General features: G+C 30.5%; 1 protein-coding gene and 1 long non-coding RNA gene across 8 annotated transcripts in view; one reads left to right on the top strand and one right to left on the bottom strand.

Moving 5' to 3' along the window:
• The window catches only part of LOC136797306 (uncharacterized), a 103,361-nt gene extending 102,745 nt beyond the window's left edge, over positions 1-616 (top strand). Inside the window, exon 3 of the long non-coding RNA XR_010845164.1 lies at positions 577-616. This is a non-coding gene — a long non-coding RNA (uncharacterized lncRNA). The remainder of the gene's footprint in view (positions 1-576) is intronic.
• The window catches only part of LOC106678941 (ATP-sensitive inward rectifier potassium channel 12), a 388,098-nt gene that overhangs the window by 124,528 nt on the left and 242,618 nt on the right, over positions 1-20,952 (bottom strand). The window lies entirely within an intron of this gene.

Below are 20,952 nucleotides of genomic sequence, written 5' to 3'. Positions count from 1 at the left end.
AATAATCATTAAAGTAAGATGGAATTAGAAGTGCTTGACAGAGTTGGATGGAAATAAAGAGATTTTACACGCCGTATTAAATAAATCAAATCGGTAAAGTTTGTATAGTCATGAGGTAAAACTACCTTATCAAAAATGTTCTATAATATACATTATATGATAATCGACGTGTTTCATCTTAATTTCCAATAATACTTACATATTTTCGTAATTATCAATAATCATTAAAGTAAGATGAATTAAATCGAACAAAAACTAAGCTTTTAAACTATGTGGTAGATCTTTTCGGCATACAAGAAGTGCGGTTCAACAAAATGAGTAAAACTGAAAATTTTATTTTATTTATAACTCTATTCCCTTGAAGAAAAAAAAATATTTTTTTCTCGTTAGTTAGTCAGGAGAAGAAATTAAAAAAGAAAGACCGCTAAACTGAAGTGCAAATTTAATTTTAGTTCATACCATTTCCCGAAGACCAAGGGCAGCGTAGCTCGAGTTTTAGATTACACATTAATATCCATGAAGTTTCTACTCATCCCTTTGTTAGACGAGATTAATGCCAAATTGTTCTGTATCTAGGTCACCAAGTGTCTGAGGGCGGCATCCGTTGACGTCACATATTGAAGGAAGAAGTAACCGGCTTGGGAAAGAGTTAATAACAAAAGTTTAAGTTGGAATAATACTCATAGATGTAACCACTGATATTTTATTTCTCTTAATAGCTCACTATGAATTATGATACAGAAGTATCCAATTAAGAAAAAAATAGACAATAATTAAGAAAAACAAACATCCCGACAATCTGTAACAGAACTCAAGGATTTATATCTGACTACCTAGTATTCAACAAAATGTGGTTTGTAATACTCAAAATTCAAACCTTAAGCTAATGGATAAGAAAATCAAACTTAATAATGATTTCTGAGAAAAGAATAAGATAATTTTCTGAGCCCCTCTGTGTACGTCAGTAGTGTATACAATATTGATTAATCCTTGATAATGCATATTTGATCCATTAAAAAAAATCCTATAATTGATAATGTTTTGTGAAAAACCTGATGATTTTAACATTAAATTGTTGAACTCGGGGATTTGGCAGGAAAAAGTAGTTACTGTTCTATCATCCATGGATTTAATCGGGGGTCGGCAGGCACTCCTAGGGCCAACCGAACCGATATAGATTGGATTTCTGACCCTTCAGCTAGTTACGGTAAAAGCTGTTGGTTGAGCAAGGTTGCTCATATACTAGATTCTCATGTAATTGTTCAACATGAAAAACTGCATGTACATAATCCAAAACTTCTTATTGGATATAGTGATGCAATACATTAAGTAGAGCACTATAAATGACTACTTATTGATCTGCTGCAAGTTTTTCTTATCTAAAGATTGAAAAAGTTGTTTGTTTTTATAAAGTAAAAATGGAGAGATAAAAACACTTTATTAAAAAAAAAAATTGTATGGCCAACTTCATTAGGTTGTCTTATATACCATACTTATGATTAGTGAACCACAATTTTTATACAATCTTAATAATATAAATAGACACAGCATATTTTTTTACATTATCGCATTATAATAATTTATTATGTAATAAAATTATTCATGGTTTATTTTTTCCTTTTAATTATTAATTTTTTCTTCCCTTAAACCTTTTTTTTCTAGTTTCCTATCGTTCTTTAACTATGTTTAATTTTTCCATTATTTCAATTTTATAAAAGTTTCTCTCTTTTTTTTCTATCACAAAGAACAGTAAATTTCAGTTAAAAGTATATAACCATTTCAAATATAGTAAGACTATATTTTATAGTATATATATCCTAATATGGTTGTTCCAATTTACAATCTATTTATAAAAAAAAAAATACAACACTAACATATGCATACAAAAATTAAAATAGAATATATAAGTATATTAAGCTAGAAGTTAAAAGTAATAAATAGAAAATTGTATAGATATATAAAATAATGTGGATACAAAATATGCAATATATGCATTCTCTCCACCGAGACATTTAAGGAATTGCAAATAATATGAAGGCGAAACAGCTATGAAGGCAATGTGTGACTTTTCTCTTTTAGATCTAGAAACTTTACTTAAATATATTTACACACAATGGCGAAATCAGATTCACGATGGATTAGGAGAGAAGCAAGGAGTCCAGCTTAAGACAACTAAGTAAACAATTTGAGGACCCACGCCCCCTATATAATCCTCTACTCACACTCTCGGCGTGGAAGTGCCTAAGGTCAGGTTGTTCTTACAACCTATAGTTGACCTTACTATAGTTGATTTCAGTAGAATTATAGTTTTTACTAATTGCATCCTTAAATTAAGCGAACCGTTATTTGCTTATTAATTCTTGTTTGAATTCAATATGAACGTTCACAATGAATCTGATTAAACAATATGAATTATTAAATTAAATTTTATTTTATTTTTTTTTAATTTATATTGTGATTGGTAAAATTCTATTTTACCTTATTTACTTCTATTTCACCACGATAGTTTATTTATCTTCGAATAATTCCGCGAAGAGTGGAAAATGGAGTTAAATAAAACTATGGCGTGAATTTTGTTTGTTGCAGAAATAATGGAACAAAAACAAAATAATTATTTCTGTAATGTGAAAAAAATATTTAAAATGTAGAGTATAATAAATAAAATGTAATTAAGTATTAAAAAGTTCCTTTTTTTACTATTCAAGTATTCTTAATAAAAACAAGACAAGATACCACTTTATCAAGAAGGTAGCTTGTAAATGAAAACTGTTTTCGAAATGTCTGCTTTGTGATTTTACCAAGCTGATGGTTACGACTTATTAAAACAACTGTTTCTTATTGTTAAAATGTCCATGCATATTCAAAGGAGTTTCCTTCTCATTCTGATTCAAGCATCCGTTACTTCATATCTTAAAACTTTCTTCAAGTTGTTATCTTGAAGTTTATTTTAAAGGCTATCTTAGCATTTCCACGCACACTACTTATTCTTTCTCTATCCTCTACAATTCCAACTGCTTTCACAATGTTTGTATTGGTATCTTTGTTATTGAGTTTTGTATACGTGCAGCATTATTACAATTAGGTACCTATTCATTTTTTTTATTTCTTCTTATAAACAAATATTTTTTTCACCACAGTAATATTAACTTATATAATAATGAAACAGAGATTTGTTGAAATGACCAGTCATCCATGGTAAATTCATGTTCAAAGGACAACCGATGTATCAGTAGCACATTAGTGTGAGTAACATCTTATTCATTATCCAGACCATACTTGGGTAAAAAAAAAAGAAGAAAAAAAAAGGAAAATGCAAAGCACATTGTCATCATAATTTTTATTTTTACTATCTTTTGATGTGCAAAATTAACTGAACTAGACAAAGTTCCTTTCAATTTAAAATTTACTGTGAAGAAAATTAAAAATGGCTGTAAATAAAGAAGAAATATGATCCTCATAACTGTCAACCATTGTTTAGAACGATTCCAACTTAATAGTATCGCTAATAACTTAAAACGGAATATCTGGAAAGATATTATAAAAACCAAACATATCTAGTAACAAAAGTTATTCTGATAGGCAGATTTCGTCAGATGTTTTAAAATGTCTTAGAAACCTTCTAGAGTTTCATTATTTATCAATTCCCACAAATTTACCCCTCCCTCTTCAAGAGATCGTGAAACTTAATTACATTGAAATGCTTTGTGGAACACTTTTAAAGACTGCTGAACTTCTTTGGGAGTGGGTAGCTCATTGGTAAGGAAATGGACGACTAACTCCAAGAATTCGGGTTCGAATACGGCTTTGGCAGATAATAATTATGTTATCTGTTGTTGTGTGTTGGGAGTTCTCGGGATTTTTAATGAATTTTGCGAAAATCCACTGCATTCTCCCACTCCGTAGCCCAAAGAAATAATTCGGTATCGCCTATTTTGGTCTAATAACATTGATGATACCTATTTAGGAATTAGGGAAAAAATACGAAATTGTAGAATAGAAAAACCAAGCAGCTTCGTCTGCTAAATTGATCACGAAATCCCATAAATAGATATTATTTGACCTTTATGAATTAGATTTCAGAGTCCCTTAAATTTCACAGTATACTCATTAATTTTTCAACTGTTATTAAAAAAAAAAGGTAGAGAGGTGTGTAAAAATGCAAATGAGAAAAAGCAAAACCCCTTGGAACGGCTGCTGTTTATATCAGTAGAATCTCTTTTTTTTTTCGTAACCTCCTTTATTTTTATATTTGGTTAATAAATATATATTATATACATTACATATATTACAAGATACATGTTTATCTGTGAGATATTGCCTTGCGGCATTCATTATTAGGTTAGTTGCAGAGTCCGATTAAAGTATTTATAACATGTAGCTTGTGAAAATTAAATTTTTTGCACATAAAGGCGGTCTTTGTAATCGGCAGTCACACGACGCCAATGTCTATACGTGCTCACTTGCATGGACTCGGACCCCTCCGTAAAAGGTAGACGTCCGGTGTCGTTGACACGCACGAACACCTTGTATTTACTCTCGAGCTGCTTTGTCCAACTGTACATTTTTTTTTACACTTCGATTTTAATTTTAGACGTTTTTCAGCCGATATTGTATTCCAGCCTGATTTAAATTAGTTTTAGCCATTTTAAATTGGTTCAGATACTGACGAGTGCTTGATTTTTTATTAAACCAAAGCTGTTGCATTACCGTTTTAAAAGTGGAAGTTATAAAAGTTGGCAAAATGCATTATTGAATTAGAGTAAAATAATCACGAATGATTTTGAAAATAAATATTAGGTTTAATATATTAGGTAGAATTAAAAAAAAAAATTAAATAAAAATTTTAACACTACAACCCATAAAGTGTCTGGGGTGCAGTACTTAGTAAGGAAGTACTATTACTAGACCAACGGTTGTGCAAGGAGGTGATTTAGTCAAAATAACGCTCGACCGCCAGATTTTTACCCAATTAAGAGTACCCATTTTATGAGGCTAGGTGGATCTACTAGCTACTATAAGTTCGAGAGTAAATACAAGGTGTTCGTGCGTGTCAACGACACCGGACGTCTACCTTTTACGGAGGGGTCCGAGTCCATGCAAGTGAGCACGTATAGACATTGGCGTCGTGTGACTGCCGATTACAAAGACCGCCTTTATGTGCAAAAAATTTAATTTTCACAAGCTACATGTTATAAATACTTTAATCGGACTCTGCAACTAACCTAATAATGAATGCCGCAAGGCAATATCTCACAGATAAACATGTATCTTGTAATATATGTAATGTATATAATATATATTTATTAACCAAATATAAAAATAAAGGAGGTTACGAAAAAAAAAAAGAGATTCTACTGATATAAACAGCAGCCGTTCCAAGGGGTTTTGCTTTTTCTCATTTGCATTTTTACACACCTCTCTACCTTTTTTTTTTAATAACAGTTGAAAAATTAATGAGTATACTGTGAAATTTAAGGGACTCTGAAATCTAATTCATAAAGGTCAAATAATATCTATTTATGGGATTTCGTGATCAATTTAGCAGACGAAGCTGCTTGGTTTTTCTATTCTACAATTTCGTATTTTTTCCCTAATTCCTAAATAGGTATCATCAATGTTATTAGACCAAAATAGGCGATACCGAATTATTTCTTTGGGCTACGGAGTGGGAGAATGCAGTGGATTTTCGCAAAATTCATTAAAAATCGAGTAAATAATAATGTTTTAGTTAACGGCATAAAAGTGTTGTTTTCAATATGACGTAATAGTTTATAGCTTATATTAGTTAAATATATATATTAAATAATGTCATGGTTATATAACATTACGTGACCAGAAGTCTTCAAGGTCTGTAGAGCCAACAGGAAAAAAAGTTTTATAACATATAGTTATTATTTTCAAAATGAAGTTACAACTAACGGTTTGTATTAGTTAAAACAACATTAATAGGCTACGAGACCTAAGCTCTAACAGGTACCCTAGAAAACAGTATCCAGAGATTTGAACTATGTTCTCTGTACATTTCCAGGAACGATCTGAAATTAGAGTCTTAATACATGGGGGAGAAGAACTGCCTGCAGAGACATGTCAGTCAATATCTCACGATATGAAGGCAAGGAGAATAAGATGAGCCGGACACGTGGCTCGAGGCAATCCATCAAGACGCCTCAGCACGAAAATGAATGTGTATAGTTGGCACAACTCTTGTATGGTTGGCAAGAGACCACGTGGGATGCAGAAGCTACAAATATGCGAAAGAGCACTATGTAACAAACTGGAAAGCAGTAGCCGAAGGCAGGCAGGCGAAGAGAAAGTTGATTCTGGCTTCCATTGATCTACAAGGTCTGTAGAGCTAAACGAAAAAAAAAAACATAAAACAATATTAATTAAACAATGCCGATTAAAAATGTGAATAAAGAATCTTTGCGCCGAACGATCGTCACTTTTTAGAACCATATGAACAACCCAGTGGATGGATATGGATAATGAAACGTAGCACCCTTCGACCACTGAATTGGTCACTTTTCTTTCTCCCTTTTTCCTGGAGCAGGCGTACAAAGCACACATACACAGTTATATGTGTACCATGAAATCATATAGTATATCTACTCTATGTACAAAAATTACAGATGAGTGTAATTCTTGTCGAATAGGGTTAAGAAGGGTTAAGGGTTCTTTTTAGAGGGTTAAGAACCAAGATTTATGTTGATTTTGAAAGAATCGGTTTTGTAATAATGTACTCTAAATGATGGTACCTATAACTCATTTGTCGATTCTTTCTCTTTAATTTTAAAGAAAGCTCTATTCAGTTCAATTGTACTTATTTACTTCGAGAAATAATGCAACACTAGGAACTAGCTTTATAGTTATAGTTCTCCTGTTGGCTGAATAATGGTATATCATTATCGAAATTTAGTATGGATTGTTTTTTTTTAATGATGTGAGAAGGAAAAAATGTCAAAAAATTAATTTTTTCCAACCTTAATGAAGCTGAGTACGCCTGTAACCAAGAAGGAACACTGAAGGAAAACACGAACGTAGAGGATTAAAACGATGGGAGATAAATAAGGTGATAAGACTTTATAAGACAAGAGTGATACTGGACCTAGGCCAAGACGGGACCGTGGTCTACAATGGTGTAGCGGGAGCTGGACCGACACCAGCTGGCAGTCGTGTTCCCACCGCCGCCTAACTATTTCTGCACCCTCCGTCCTCTCTCTCTCCATTACATCGCCGATCGGCCGGCGTTATCGCAGGCACCTCAGGGCGATCGCCTTTATTCCAACGGCCCACCTTATAATTAACTAGGGCATGTCACAATAGTTGGCACCCACTTCGTAGATTTCAAATAACATTGTCACGGCACCGTGTCAATACAACAAAGGCATTCCTAACCGAATTTATGTTTGTAGTTTCGCACATTTAAAACAGATTTAAAAAAAAAAACGCAGTTCTGGGCGAAAAGCAAAGGTGCTATTCGTTACTTTATATTGCTTTCTATAATGTTCACAAATAATAGTATTCAAACTAATTCATTCAAGAATAATGAAATAGTTTTTAAGAAGGAGATAATTTATTATTTGACAAACTGTGTGTTTTCAAGAAACTAAGAAAAGAAAAAAAAAACTGTCGGCCTCGTATTCCAAAGTCATGTATGACATAATAACGGTGGCTAACTATGAACTATGAATAATACTGGCTAACTCTTTTTGTACGGGAGTTGCTACACAAACAAAAAATATATATCATATAGACAGAAGATTTGAATTTACAGGCATGATCCTAATCTTGATTCTAATACTTTCCAATATACGAAGAATTTAATCCCAAAATTAACCAAAGTGAAAAATATTATTTTCGTTTGCGAAAAAAAAAGAAAATTAGAGCCGAGAATGAATTTACACAATTGCAAAAGACAATGACGATCCTGGAACAACCACGAACAACTAGTTCATGATTTTTTAAGAAACACCAGAGCTCAAGATAGTAAGACTGATTAAACTATACTTTTTTTTTAAATGAAACGAAAAATAGTTTATTATTCTGGGGATAAGTCCCTTTGGAACAATTTTGAAATTAAACAATATATTGGCCAAAATAGTGTTGTCTTACTCCAATTACGTAATGAGTAGGTTTGGGAACAGAAAAATATTTTTATCAATATTTAAATTAAGATATGTTTATGTTTTTTTTATTTATATTATTAAAATATTTATTCTATTTGGAGAAAGAAAAGCTAGTGGAAAAAAATGGATTTAAACGAAGGAACTCGGGATTGGACAGTGGATTTGAAATGCAGGTTATGTAGGATATAGAAGAGGTACTAAGCTATTATTTAATTATTTAGAATAGGAAAGACGCTAGAAAATACTGACATTAGTAGGATAGGTAGTATAATCTTAGTAATAACGGTTTTATGCGTATTTCTGGTTATCCCAAAAATAGATTGTATGGAGGAAATCATAAGACGATAAAGTATAGCTTCGAGACCCCGCCACACATCCACAGTCATTGTAGGAAAAACAAGGGAGGAAACTAAGAGTTGAATATTTATGCAAAGAGGAAGCCGAATAGACTGCGCATATGTAACATTTTTTTTTTTATTTCTGTTATAAATTAATTAGAAGAAAACAAAATTTGACATATATAATCCAGACAAATAATTCGTGTATGCCGGTGTAATGACTAATTTACCTTGTGTGTGCTATTTGCTGCATTTTAAACATTCAACGAACCATACTGAACTATTTTCTGTCAAATCTTTTAGTTTTGGGATACTGGAAAAAATTAAATGAGATTATTTTTTTAAATTATTCACTAACAGCACGTCATATTTCGTAAAAATGTATTTTTATGAATTTTTTATGCTCTAAAAATTGTAAATCAATTTTGACTGTGGTACACCTTGTGTTGTTTTTCGTATTGGAACTAGTTGATGTATTACATATATTATAATAGACTGGGAGGGGGGGGGGGTAATTTGTGGTGTTTGTAACCCCTCTGACTTTGAGATAGCTTGCTGAGGATTTCCACGAGATAGAATGACACCAGCTCACTAAAATATCTTTGCAATACAAAAAAAAAATCAAAAAGCTTTCTTCAAGTTGTGCCCAAAGAAAAATAGTGATATCCTAAAACATTTCCTAAAATCAGCTAATTGATTCGCTATGATAACAATTTTATTTACGAAATTAACATTTTTCAGTTTTTTACTGTATCAGGACAATGTTGAATTAAGTGATATCACTCAAAAAAATTAATTATGGATAATTAACAACGCTACTATTATTATTTAATTGAAAAAGTACTATATTTTTATCATTATACTGCTTGTGACGGACTTGTGCTCTGTAATTCAGCACTAAGACTCAAGGTTTTGTCTTAACTGAGGAATATTAGTATTAACAACCCCAAGGACAGGGACGGGGTGGCAATTTCATTAGGGAATGCTGAGGTTTGTCTAGTAATATGAGGAAGGCTCTAATCAATATCAAAGATCTAGAGTACGACATCACATCTCCTATATCATGTCTTAGCATTCAGTCTTTCGCAAATAAGAACTGTAAGCAGTTCCAGCAAGATAAGCTATAATTTTGAATTATATATGGGTCCACTGCAAAATCCAAATATATAAATAAAGAGTTATTTACTTAAAAATAACTAGATAATATAAATAAAGAAGTAAGTTATTATTTATAATAATATATATAAAAGAAGCTAGCATAGTTTATTTATTTTATTTTTTATGTTATTTTTTTATAAAAATTTAAATTGTTAAAGCATTAACTTTATAATAAGAGTAGTAATATATTATATATAGTTGGAAAAAATATTCAATAAAATTTCGAAAATATTTATATATATTTGTATCTGTCACATAAAGTGTGGGTAGATAAATACGTGTGATTCACCATCCACACCTCATTTTTTTTTTTTTATAACTCATAGAACGAATTTTTTTAATATTAAAATTAATTTCAGAGGAAAACGATTGTGGTAAAATCATACAAAACATCATAAAGGGAATTTCTCATTTATTTCTTATCCTACTGAACGAAGAAGCTTCTTAATACTAGATAAGTTTGATTATGTTAATTTTGTTTATTCTTCTATTTATATATATTTTAAGAGAGATTATATATTAGTTTTCATTCATTTATTTATTTTATTTTTGTATGAATGAGATCATTCATCAAAATTACCTATAGCCCACAACTGTGTGGCAGATTGTAATATCTATCAATAAATAAAAGTATTTTAAATAAAAAAAGTACCAGATTAATATTTTCACTCCTTCTGATATTGTGTTAAATCAAGGACACATGCACTCATTGCCACAGTATTTGGCACGGACACAAGTTTGGCAAGTACGAAATTTAATTTAACATCTCAAAATATTATAAGAAATACTGGAAGATTGTTGATCGGCCGTGTGTATTAAGGAATATGGTGCGGTCAAAAAAAATCAAATAGTAATTGGGTATACTATTTTTTTTAAATAGTATACCCATTTACTATTTGAGTTTTTTTTTTTTTTTTTTTACCGCACCCGGGCCATATTACAAGGAATCTTCATTATTACAAAGAATATTTTGTTATTTTAACCATGAATTCAATTTAATTTTTTAATATACGTGTTGGTGATTGGGCTATTATTGATCTTAGGATCAGGTTAACTCCTACTACGTATAGTTCCTTCTTTATATACATCTTAGTTTAAAGAGTATAGCTCCTTAAACAATCGGTGAAGGTTATAGCAGAAAACAAATAATAAAAATGATTGCTATTCCCAGGGTAATGGACTAAGGGCGAAAAATGTCATCTGTAATCCGATCCTTATCAAAATCCTTTGTGAAATCCTCCCTCCATTACTTCGCCTTCTTTGTGTCAGAAGAAGTAACCATAATCCAAACCGTTGACCTTCATGTTTCAGAGACAGGCCCTTTGAAGGATAAAATGTTTTCAGGTCTTTTCGTAAACCTAATCCTATAAAATTCATGTGATTTCATCAACACTACTACAGCCTATTTGGCTAAAGTGAATGGTGATTGATCTTAACTGTAAGATATGTAAGAATATAGCTATAGAATATAGAAACCGTTATAGCTATAGAATATAGCAGAAAACTATATTTATATACTGATAATATCAAGTATATTAAAAAACAATGTAAGTCGAAATGAAACAATCCAGCATTTTTTTTAAAAAGTAATTTCGTAAAAAAAAAATCGACCAACAATATTAATTCCACTGATGATGCATTTATTATACCGTTTTTTAGATATAACCCTTTATTATTCGTTTTGGTTGAACGTTTATGTATTTTGTTTATTTTATTTTATAAACGCATCTACCCATAGACAATTTCTATAACCATTCTGAATGGTTTTTAGATATTTAAAATGTTAGTACGTTTAAACTAAAATCATGTGCTAACATTTCGTGACCTTTCTCTCCGCCTCTAATTACTGATATACAAAAGTATTCTCAGGCCGGCCCTCCTCTAAGAAGCACCTATGCTGGCAATATTACACGCACAACAGCGAAAAAACTCCAACGGTTTCAGGGTAGGATCCTGTCAGTCTTACCCCTTTCTTCTTTCCTGTCTTATGAATTTAAAATATCGTAAAAGAGATTCCACCCATTATTGTTACCTGCATTTAAGTAACATTTTTCTCGGATTTTCTACGTAAGTTAATACATTTTTGACAGTGCATCGATTAAGATTATCATAATATGAATATGAAATGAAGATTAATACCCAGCCTGTTCCTCATGTTGAAATCTAGCCCAATCATATTATTATTGTTATTGTAGTTTGCATTAACATATTCTAATATATTAAAAAAAAATATTTTTTCTTACTTCTTTTATTATAAATAACAATAACAAGATTGATATATACCTAAGTATATATTAACGTAACTGGTTCCTTCCATTACCATATGGCATTATAGGGGGTTGGCTGGGTCTGCTGAAGGCGGGGGGATAAAAGGTGAGATGGGTTAAGAAATAATTTGTTATAATCACATAAAATACAACAGTTATAACAAGAATACTTGTACTCTGTTCATATATATTTTTATAATTTATTTATTAAAAAAATATATATGACTAGTATTCTTGTTATAATTGTTGTTTTCTAAGTGATCATAACAAATTATTTTCTTTTAATATTTACAGTAGCTTTTATATATTTATAAGTTAACTTGTTTCATTTACTGATGGTCTTTTTTTCGTTAGCTGATTGAGTAGATGCCATAAATGTCTCAAACAGCTGTAAATTTGAATGAATTTTTAAAAACAGTTTTAGTATATTATTTATCTAAGATAGAGATAATATAGTAATAGTTCGAAATGATTTTTTTTTTTTTTTATTATAATACATTAATTGTACTTTTTAGAACCCTCTGCGTTCAAAAAGGTTTTATAAAACTGAAGGAAGAAACAGAATTCCATATGAAATAGGAGCGGATCAGGAAAGATCCGTCAAAGGCAACGATTCGATGGGCAGTTACAAGTCTACTGGCCGCGAGCGGAATCATAAATTATCATTTCCTTTATAAAATAGTGTATATGAATACGATAGACTCCATTGCAGTACATTCTAGTCCCCATAGAAAGTATTACATTAACCAACAATTAGACTGAGTAGATTGTTAGGAATCTGGGTGTGTTGTACCGTGATTGGGTGAAGGCGTTTTAGTAAAAACCTTTCTGCAAGTATTAATTTCAGGGAAGGAGGAGGCAGTAGATAGATGGGTATTAAATTGCTTGGTGGATTTCAATATTCTTTTCATTGTTCAATATAAATAAAAAGAATTTACAAACAAAATTGCGGTTAAGTAACTTTTAACCTATTTTGTATGTTTTAGTTATATGTTTATTGTTTTGTTGAATAGTACATTTAAAAACTTGAAAACGGTCTAGAATAAGTATAAGATGGGATATTGGAGAACGTGCTTTTCCTACTGTTAAACACAAATGGATTTTTTTATAAAGAAATATAAGTTAAGAAGAGTTTGACGATGTTGAAGTGGTTATAGATAATTTATAATGTACGATTATTCATTAGGTTTATTAATTATTATACACCCGATTTCGGTGGTTGTTCGACAAATCGATTTTTAATTGGTCCTATGAATCTTCTAATGAAATCCCTGCACGGAGACCCGAACTGGAAGAATATTTACCGACTACACCCACACCCGCGATACGCGTTATGTTTTAGTAATTGTACAGTAGAATTATGTTCGCTACTATGATTTTCTGGTGTCTTAGGTTCGGCTCTTAGTGTAGTCGAAACACTTAGATTTACTTAAGTTGATATATTTATTTATTAATAGATATTACAATCTGCCACACAGTTGTGGGCAATAGGTAATAGTGATGAATTATCTCATGCATACTAAAATAAAAAAAATAAATAAAATAAAATAAATTAAAAAAAAACTCTTAAAATATAATATATACAAACAAAATAATAGACAAGATGAACATAATCAAACTATCTGTATGAAAAATAAATAAATAAAATAACATAATGATAAAATAATATATACAATATTTACACAATCGACCTGAGGATCCCTGAGCCCACTCAATTCGTGTAAGAGGTAGAGGAGAGCTCAAAAGATCCCAGGGCATCCCTCTCGCCGTATCACTGGTAATGAGCCAGTGGAGGCCGAGCAAGTGCGCTAAAGCCGCAAACACTCAACTTAAGTGCGAAAAAGAGACATACTGCTCTACTTGCAACTAACATGTTCTAGATTATGACAACCCATTCTTGGTTACTTTTTTTAAAAATTGTAATCAGTATTGAATCATCAATTCTTTCTTAAGTTCCATTTATTTAGGCCCTTGTTTCTGTTTCCTTGAATATTTTCAGTAATATATGCGTTTACAGATTTTACTCTCTCCACATTGGTTGATTAGTTCATAAGAAACATTGCAATCATTTCGGTCATTTTATTTTATTCAAACTTAAATATTACCATTTTAACATATTTTTTATTAGGTTATAAAATATTTCGCACTCTTGATATTTGGTATATGGAATGAAACGTATTTCTTTAAATGTGTTTGCATGCGATTGTACAAGAAATTCATGCTAACAGACACTCTAAGAATATACTTTTAAATTAAACAGGTCCGTATTCCCCAGATTATTGCTCTTCTCACCTCTTGTTAAAGCTAATAGGATCTTTACGATTTAATCGTGTAAACCGTTGTGTCCTTGTACAATGAACAACGTTTATGTCAAACAGCACAATACTTCTACATCAACTATATCAACCAGATGGATTCAGCCCCAAAATTTAATAATAAACATAAAGACTAAAAATAAAATATTATTAAAAAAACTTTAAAATAATTTTTAACAATAGATCCTGCTAAAAAAAAGGACTGAGGATGCTATCAATAGACCGACGGCTCGGATAAATTAGGGAATAAATTATACTCCACTTTTGCCAACAAAAGGCATAGTCTCCTTGAATAACACATTTAATTCCTGTTTCAGAATCTGCTTTTTCCTGACACTCTGGCTTTCAGCCATCTTCGCTATATTATCAGGTCCAAATTAAACCTAATGCCCTTATAAAGACATCAAACCATACATATTATTTTGAAAACGTGCAACATTCCCAAATGAATTTTGTGCCAATAGTAAATGCGAAAATATCACTGTCTAGCTTCTAACAGTGAAACATCTTAAAAAATGATTACTTTGAGATATGCACATTACGTTAGGTAAGATGTATACAGTAAAACAAAGAACCATACTACATACAAAAATATGTCATAAAATCTAGAAGTAAAATATTTTACAGTTTTGAACAATATAGATCTTTCCCTTATTGCTAAAATTACTATTTTTTGAGATATAACACCGTTCCAATGGGACAGCGGTATAATCAAACAAATATATGGCAAATGTGAAGAATCTATTTGAAATATCTTAAGCTGCAAGTAGTTTTTTTAATTTTTTTAAATCTTATAATGAAGCTCTAATATTTGGTGGTGTGGATTTAAGTAGACAAGACCATCTGACGACCGGAATGGCGGACTATTAAAGAAAGAAAAGTGATAGATAGTATCATCAATATAGAGAAATATGAATTGTGAAATAGGCATAATTTCTGTAAAAAGATGAATTGAAACTCCTTTTATTCCATTTTAATTCAATCTGACTTGACATTATTATCTGGGTTTTATTTTTAGAAAGTTTGATTATATTAAATTGTTCAAGTGAAAAACCTTCCAAAATGAATATAAGTTATTCTATATTTTTCATTGTACAATGTTTCGGAACAATTGTCTCATATTCATGCACCTTTACAATCCACATATTTGTCATATTTTCAATTTCTATGGACATCATGTCATCTATATACTCATAGTTTAAATATAGTAATTGTTTCACACGACATTATTTTTTTTTTCGAAATCATTTAAATTTTTTTTTTAAATATACCATTGCTAAGTGACTCAAAAAATCACAATTTCGGTAAAATTAAAAAAAAAAGTTTTGATTTTCATTCAATAAATACTTTTTTTCTCTTATTTCGAAATAATTTACAGACGTCGGCAATGCCATCAGAACTAATTCATAATATTTGCCCATTATTAGAAAGTATAATTATATAATTTTTTTTTAAATTGTTGAAGTGAAAAGATTTCCAAAATTAATATAACCTATTCTATATTTTTCATTGTACAACGTTTCGGGATAGTTGACCCATGCTCATGCATCTTTACATTATTAGACACTATTATCTTTTTTCGAAATCATTTTAATTTTTTTTTTAAATATACCATTACTTTTTAGAGTACCAATGACTTTTGCTTATTGAAATAACAAAATTCTAAATTGTTGATGTAGTTAAAAAAAAATTGTTATTTCATTACATGATATTTTATAATATTTACATATCAAACGATATTTACACTAATCACAAAAAAATAATAGTCAAATCGATAAAGAACATGACAGTAAAATCATATGTTTTTATTCATGTCAGTTGTAGATTACTGGAATGGTTATGTACTGAACATATCAGCTAATCACTTCTCAACTAGAGAAAAACCCATAGAGCACTAAGTTTGTCTATTATAAGCCTCCATTATTTTTTCTGGGACAGTTCTGTGGCGACAGCAGTTAGATCTTGTGATACTAGAGCTCATCTAGTTTTTGACCACCGTCTGAAGCAATTGTAGATCCATGAAGGTAATTCGGTCGATTGAAACTCCTGAAATGGTCCCTTTTAATATCGATCTAAAAATATTTGTAAGACCGTTTCACAGCAGTTGGCTGCTGTTAAAACTATATTTCTTGAATTTATAAACCAAAGATACTAAAAATATAAAGATATTTAATATTCAGTAAGACCCTTTTTAAGTTTTTTAAGATGGGAATTTTCACATTTAAATTGAACCTGAAATTTAAAGTTTAAAATTAATTTAATGTTTCAAACGTTTTCTGAGGGGAACAGGTTGGCTCAGTGAGCAAGTCATTGTGTCATCGGTAGATATCTACTTATATATGTAACCTCCCTGTTTATAATAATTGTCCAGAAGAAAGAAGAAAAGATTAAAAAATACCTAAGTAAAGTGAAATTGGGATTCAAAAGGGATAAATAAATAATTATTCATTTTGGCACAAATAAATAAATTTTTGTTTATTAGTGTTTTTCTGTTGACAGCACTCCCCGGCCATCTTCTCCTCTTATTTATTTACGGTCAACTATCTTCACCTCATTATAAAGATTAATATTGTATTTTTATGAATTGAATGTATGTTTTGGGACGTTCAGGTTTTTCTGTAACTATTTGATTTCGGCTGGTCAGGATCACATTATATTTTACCTGACAGTTCTATTTAAAGTCTCTTTTTTAACACATTTTCATCTTCTTGTTTTTAGAAACGATTCTTAGAACTCTTTGTCGAACAAAAATAGAACTCTTTGTGCATGCTATTAAGATAAAAAAAAATGTCTTTTAGAAGGTATTTTAATTGAGTTATGCGAGTATAATTAAATCAGGTAATATTTCAAACAACGGACATAACCTGAAATATATCATAGCAATACAATACTGCTGAACATTGCCAACTCAATTTATTCTTCTGTGATCTTTTTATCCATGATTAAACACGTCAATTCCATTGTTCATAGGGTGAAATTCAGGTTTATCCCAGATAATTTTCATCAAAATTAATAAGCCCTCTAAATATTGCTTCCCTTTAGTAATAGACTATGAACGTATGAATTTAGCTAGTGACCTTATAAGCATTTATACGTTACGGTAGCACTAGTAACCTGGATAGAATTATATTACTTCGCGATGCTAAGGACCATTTGTTTCTATAATGCAGTGTCAGGAATATTTAAATTTAAATTCGGCAGTATCCTCGTATGTATACTGACGTGCGATACATATTCTTGTATCCGAATATGAAAAATCGGCTTAGCACATTTTACCAGTTACCAGCACAGCACAGTTACCATCCCTACACCGTAGGGATGACCGTGAGCTACTTCCAGTAGGCTGATGGGCAAACCTAGGATTTGTGTGGAAGGCATACTCTTTGAATGACTCAGGGATCCCGGGGCAATCACAACTTTTTCGGTCATTGTTATCTCAGTCACATTTATATATCGCACATACCGTACACCCACGATGAGAGAGGAACGTCTGCGTACCTAATGTTATCAATTTTATTAGGCTATTATAATTAAGAGATTCAAAATACAAAGCATTGGATCTCCATTATATCGTTAAACAACCAATGTTTTGCCATCTAAGCCATTATTTTAAAACTTTACTGCATATGTAAAAGCAAACAAAATGCAGTACTGGTCACTTCTGTGATGCATTTTGTGTACGGGTGAAATACGGTTAATTCCATAGCGTTGATTTATTGATAGATTTACTCTTCACTGATGGTTTCTAGATGACTCTTTAATTTTTTCGGCTGTTTCTTTTTAGATATTTTGGAAACTCATGGCTTTGTGTTAAGAATTATCAAATTATAATGGCTCTTCTTTCGATTTTTGTATTTTATTTTATGCGAGAATGTTTAATATTTAATAGATACAAGAGGTAATTCGTTTTAATTCATGCTTTTGAAAACAATCTAGAGCCAATTAATTAAAAAATTAATGTGCCTCTGACGTTCTTTATTTAAAAGTGTTACTATGACTCCTCACCTTACTTTCATTAATTTAGGTAGTGCCTATTTCATTCTGCAATTCTAATATCCACTTATGTCACATATACACAGAATATGATAAATTTAGCAGTTTCACAGAAATGTGTTTTTGAAATTGCATAGAAATTATCATCTGGGATCAGTAATATATTACATGTTTACATAGACTCGAAACAAAAAGCTTAAATTTGTAAGAAATAAAGTATAATAATGTGTCTTTTTAAAAACAATATTGGTCTTATTTATTTAAAAATAATGTCTAAAATGTTCGCCAGATTAGTGCTACTTTAGCCGCGGCTCCCAGGTGCTTTAAACGGATACTCGGTGTACTGAGAATGCCTCTTTTTCAAAATATTACAAAAGGAAAAAAAACAACAACAAAAAACATTAAAATAGCAAATATTCAGTACATCTAACAACAACTTTTTTCTTTGATACTTGTTTGATATTTTGTCTAAAAGACTATAACGATTTTAGACAAACAGATTAAATCTATATACAATAAAATATCCTTTAATAGCACCATTTATAGTTTGAAAAGACTGAAATGCCATTTTTTTTCCTTTTTAACTGGACTACATTTTCAACGGAATCTTCAACTTCAATATCTGAACAGTACAAATTATTATGTCTTATTATGCAGAATTTGTAATCCGTAAAATAGATTTTTCGACAGTTTCAAATGATTTTAAAACTTCGTTTATTTATAGATTATAAAGTGGCTATTGGAAAATATAGGATTAATTAAGCTGAAACTATAATTCATGAACAGAGATTTTCGATTTATTTAATTTTAAATAACTGATTTCGTATTTTATTCTTCGATCAAATAATGGAATAGAAAAAAAAATGCAAAAAATAAGCAGTCAATTGATAGTTATATTTTAAATGACTACAAAAATATTGGCTTATTTTATAGATCCTTTGAACTCTCTTATATAGAGAAATTTTGGAGGCTCGTAAGCCCACAGTTTGTAATTCCTACTTGTCTCATAACTAATGTGTCTCACTATTACTGCAAGTCGTAATTGTACAGGATTGTAGCAATATAAGATATATATACCTTGAAGTAAAAAATATTCAAGTTTACAGAACCGTCGTTATATCATCACTCTCTTTGCGCCACCATTGCTGAAAGACAGTTGGTGACAGATGCAAATAGGACTGGAGACGTTAAGGAAAATGGAAAGTAGCAGAGGAGTGGCATTGTATACATTAGTGGGAAGTATGTGCCACAACTCAATAACCCACATAGCTAGGCGGCCTGGCCCTTCTTCATCCTGTCTGACCTATTTGTCAAGCTCATTTGAGATGTGTAAGTCAATGCTTCAGAGGATAGTGTTTAACTAGAATTATATAAAAAAACAACCCATGATTAAATATCTTGGAAAAATACTGCTATCACATTAATTGGCGAATTAAGGTCTAGAGCTAACGAGGTCTAGAGCTAAATATTGATTGGTTCCTTCGTCTTATCAAGAAGGAGGGGAGGGATAAGATACATTTAATATAACAATAAACCGAAATTAAATAGGTTTACAATATATAAACTAATAATATCTTAATCAAGCATACTGTGATAAACAAATCAATATAAAATTAGAAGCAAAATAGCTAATACCAAATTAAAAATATTATAGTTTTTACTAAACAGAAGATGATTTGTAGAATTTATTACATTTCACAGGCATATTATACAAGAAATTGAAATAAATAATCAATATTCAGCGTTACTGGCTCCAGTTTCAATTGTATTGAGAGAATGAAAAAAAATAAACTGAAAAGATTTATTCTAGATTTAATCGTTAAACTCAAACAACATAAAATGAGAATTAATGCTCTAAGATTTTTTTTAGGAAGCACGAGTAGATTTGGAAAAGTTGTTATGTGAATCGAGATTGGATGAGTAACTTTTTAAAGATAGAGTGCAAATTTTGTTTTAAGAAATCTTATTTAAGATAATTTATCAATGGATATAATCCAAATAAATTCAGTTAACATCTAATTATTTCATGTTAATTTATACATTGATATAATTTGTTAATTTTTACAAACCACAATAGTTTAAAATTTTGAATATTAAATATTTATTATTTAAATCTTCGTACATACATACCTATTGCCTAATATGTTGATTCGATTTAAAATATAACCTTGGTTTTCAATGGTTTATTAAATTTATTTTAAAACATACATACAAATGTTATAGTGATATTTGTTTCAAAGACAACGCTACTATATTTTTTCCAAACGCTTTCTTAAGTAAACCAAATTCACAAATAAAAAAAAAGTACCCAATGAGCAAAATTTGCAAGAATTTTTTTATTATTTTGTATTCAACTATTGTTATAGAACTATGTATCAATAATATTTATCTCTTAATGATTGGCTCGACAGATAAGGTTTTGTTATGTATGTCGAAAAGGCCTCTTGACGAACCCAAAATGAAAGCTTGATATAATTTTATGTAAAAGAAAAAAATTAAGGAGGGATCGAAGCAATAAAAGAGGTGTATGAAATCAAGATCTCGCATGGGCAGGTTTACTAAGTTCGTGTTTCATTGAGATTAGCAATATTTGTTTGTAATATCAATATTTTTTTTCTTATGTGCATATTCTATACATATAAGATAGACCTTCAGGTAAAAGACCAAGCGGCCGCCCAGAATCTGCTGTCAAAATTATATCCAGAGAATCAGGGGCAATTCAGGAACCCCTCTCCCCACCCCCCCACCCCCAGAA

Source organism: Halyomorpha halys, unplaced genomic scaffold, assembly GCF_000696795.3.
Source record: "Halyomorpha halys isolate HHAL.00 unplaced genomic scaffold, Hhal_1.1 Scaffold169.1, whole genome shotgun sequence".
NCBI classification, from domain to species: domain Eukaryota; kingdom Metazoa; phylum Arthropoda; class Insecta; order Hemiptera; family Pentatomidae; genus Halyomorpha; species Halyomorpha halys.
Note: the sequence above shows the minus strand (reverse complement) of the source record. Positions and strands in the feature narration are given on the sequence as shown.